At 38.9% G+C, this 3,570-nt stretch overlaps 1 pseudogene; it reads left to right on the top strand.

The window, feature by feature from the left end:
• Positions 1-787: 787 nt before the first annotated feature.
• Positions 788-3,505, top strand: LOC102210632 (GTPase IMAP family member 8-like; annotated as a pseudogene).
• Positions 3,506-3,570: the final 65 nt, after the last annotated feature.

Below are 3,570 nucleotides of genomic sequence, written 5' to 3'. Positions count from 1 at the left end.
TGGTTAGCACTGTTGCCTCACAGCAAGAAGGTCCTGAGTTTGCATGTTCTCCCCGTGTTTGTGTGGGTTCTCCATGCAGTTAGAGGGGTTAGGTTAATTGGAAACACTAAATTGCCCATAGGTGTGAATGTGAGTGCGCTTGGTTGTCTCTGTCTATGTGTCAGCCCTGCAACAGACTGGCGACCTCTCCATGGTGTACCGTGCCTCTCTGCCTAAAACACCTGGGATAGGCTCCAGTGACCCTGAAAGGGATAAGCAGTAGCAAATGGATGGATGGATATTCAAAAGCCAAACAGAAATATGATGACATGGAAAATAAGAATTTAAACCCTCAGCTGGCATATATAATGCCGATTTTCATTCAGGGTGGCACAAGCCACTGTACTCCTAGTTTGAGTCACAAAGTTAATGTCCCAGACAGGGTCTTCATGCAGGTTTGTGAAAGGAATAGAAACATCAATATTAAATACGGAGTCTGTGATTAACTGTCAATACTCAGATCTCCACAATTACATAGGCTAAAAACTAGGATTTGAGATTAGCTCTCCTTTTTTCTTCAATACACCAAACACAAAATATGAACTCTTCTCTCATACAAAAGTAATTCAACTTGAATCACGTGTAACTAACAACTAGCTGTTCCTGTGTCCTTCTCACCTTTCTGCCCCACTTCTCAGACACGTTTCCACACGTTCCAACACTGCAGAGCGATAAAGAGGAAACTGCTGAGCAGCAGAACATCAGCAGAGCCAGAAAATCACACATCAATTGCCAATAAAAGACAGACATGGCCAGCAAACACACTAGTCCTGGTGAGTACATTTAAAAATACTAATCTATAACATTAATTTTATATAAAGGCAAATAAAAGTCAACAGCCACTTATTAAACCAAACATGTATCAGATTCTAGTCATTATTTTAATTTATGTCCTTGTTTGATCTATCCCTTTAACAATTTCTCTTTGTTATTACTACTTTTAATGGTACTTTGTACACTGTGATTCAAATCAGAATTTTAGTCTACAAATCCAAAAGCTGGTTCATGAAATGCCCAACATGAACATCAACTCTCAAAAGTTAAAAGAAAAGTTTGACTGAAAAGTTATTTTCTTTTATTAAAGCTTAGAGTCAGAAAGAACGTAGAACAGAATTGTTTTTCAATTAATGTCATCTGGAGTTTCTTGATGACACGAGAAGTGGGAAAAAAAAAGATTTGAACAGTTTTCCTACAAAACAGAGGAACAAAAGAAGGAAGATGTTTTCTTGTTCGTCTCCTTCAACATTTGTTCTGTTCACTAATAAACATGATTCTTTACCTCGCTTCAGATTAATGGTCCACTCACCAAATCTACCAAGACTTTATTTCCTTGTTTGATCCTTTTCCATCCAATTCCAAAATATTTGTAAAATCTAAATAAAGCCAGATTGCAATGATTAGAAAATCTAACACCCAGATTTTATTTACAATAGAACATAGAAAACACATCAAATATTTAAACTGAGAAAATTACAGTATCTGTGTGCCTTTTCTTTATTTAATTTGATGTAACAGGGGTGACAGAAGTCAGGCACCTACTGGTTTGGAGTCTCTAAACAGTTAAATATTACTATACTGTAGGTATCATCATATATAACGCACATGAAGAGGAAGTCATACAGAGGTTGAAGGGTGAGGGAGAGATGGTGTCTTGACATCATGATCTATAATAATTGACACAGTAAGAAGGTTACTGGTTCAAATCCTTCTGGGATCTTTTTTTTTTTTTCCTGGAGTTCGCATGCGTTTTCTTCCTCCAACAGTCCAGAGACACACTTGACATAATAGAAAATACACATTGTTTGTCTTCAGAGTTTGAATTGTGAATATATTAACTTTAAATTTTACCTTTAAAATGTTTATTACTCTTCAGCAAAACAAGGAGAACCAGAGAAGCCAGAGCTCAGGATTTTGCTTCTTGGAAAAACTGGAGTTGGAAAGAGTGCTTCAGGAAACACCATCCTAGGAAAGGAGAATGCTTTCGAAGTGATATCATTAGAGTGTCAGAAGGCAACAGGAGAGTTTGAATGTCAAAAGCTGGCTGTAGTTGATACTCCAGGTCTGTTTGACACCCGTAAGCCTGAAGATGAGTTGACAGCAGAGATGGAGAGAGCCATCTGCTTTGCTGCTCCTGGTCCTAATGTGTTCCTGGTTGTGAGTCAGGCCAACAGTTTCACAAAAGAAGATCAAGAAACAGTGAAAATCATTCAGAACATGTTTGGAAAAAGTCAGCTTGTTACACATTAGTCTTGTTCACCCATGGAGATGAGCTGAAGTCAGATGGAGACACCATAAAAAATTAATCAGTGATAATCCAGCTCTCAGTGGCTTCATCAGTCAGTGTGGTGGAGGATATCATATTTTTAAGAACAAAGACAAGGATCCCTCTCAGGTCAGAGAGCTGCTGGAGAAGATCAACATCATGGTTCAGAGAAATGCAGGAAGATTCTACACAGTTGAAATGTTCAGAGATGCCTACCTTAGGATTGTTCTTGTTGGGAAAACTGGAGTTGGTAAGAGTGCATCAGGAAACACCATCTTAGGAGAAAAAGCTTTTAAAAGTTTAGCATGTTTTTCCACAGTGACATCAGAGTGTCAGAAGGAAATAGGTCTGTTTGAAGGTCAAACACTGGATGTAATTGATACTCCAGGTTTATTTGACACCAAAAAAACTGAAGACAATGTGAAGAAAGAGATCAGTAGCTGCATCTCCTTTGCTGCTCCTGGTCCTCATGTGTTCCTGGTTGTGATTCAGGCCAACAGATTCACAGAAGAAGAACAAGAAACTGTCAACATCATTCAGAACACGTTTGGAGAGCAGTCAGTATGTTACACTATGGCCTTGTTTACTTGTGGGGACAATCTTGAGGCAGATGGGGTGACCATAGAAAAAATGATCAATGATAATCCAAATATCACTGACTTCATCAGTCAGTGCGGTGGAGGATATCATGTCTTTAACAACAGAAACAAGAATCCCTCTCAGGTCAGAGAGCTGCTGGAGAAGATCAACACAATGATTGCAAGAAATGGAGGAGGATGCTACACTAATGAAATGTTCAGAAAAGCTCAGAGAGCCATGAAAAAACCAGAAGCCAATCTCAGGATTGTTCTTGTTGGGAAAACCAGAGTTGGGAAGAGTGCAGCAGGAAACATCATCTTAAAGGGAAAAGTATTTAGATCAACATCCTCTTCTTCCTCGGTAACATCAGAGTGTCAGAAGGAAAAGTGTCAGTTTGAAGGTCCAACAGTGGCTGTAGTTGATACTCCAGGTCTGTACAAAACTAAACTAACTGAAGAGGAGGTGAAGAGTGAGATTATTAGATGCATCTCCTTTGCTGCTCCTGGTCCTCATGTGTTCCTGGTTGTGATCCAACCAAACAGATTCATCAAAGAAGAACAAAAAACTGTGAAAATCATTCAGAAGATATTTGGTGAACAAGCAGCTGATTACACAATGGCCTTGGTAATCCATGAAGATGATGAGAATAAAGACACCATAGAAGAAGCAATCAAACATCCAGATCTCAA

Source organism: Pundamilia nyererei, unplaced genomic scaffold (genome assembly GCF_000239375.1).
Source record: "Pundamilia nyererei isolate P.nyererei 1_Seehausen unplaced genomic scaffold, PunNye1.0 scaffold03538, whole genome shotgun sequence".
Lineage (NCBI taxonomy): Eukaryota > Metazoa > Chordata > Actinopteri > Cichliformes > Cichlidae > Pundamilia > Pundamilia nyererei.
Note: the sequence above shows the minus strand (reverse complement) of the source record. Positions and strands in the feature narration are given on the sequence as shown.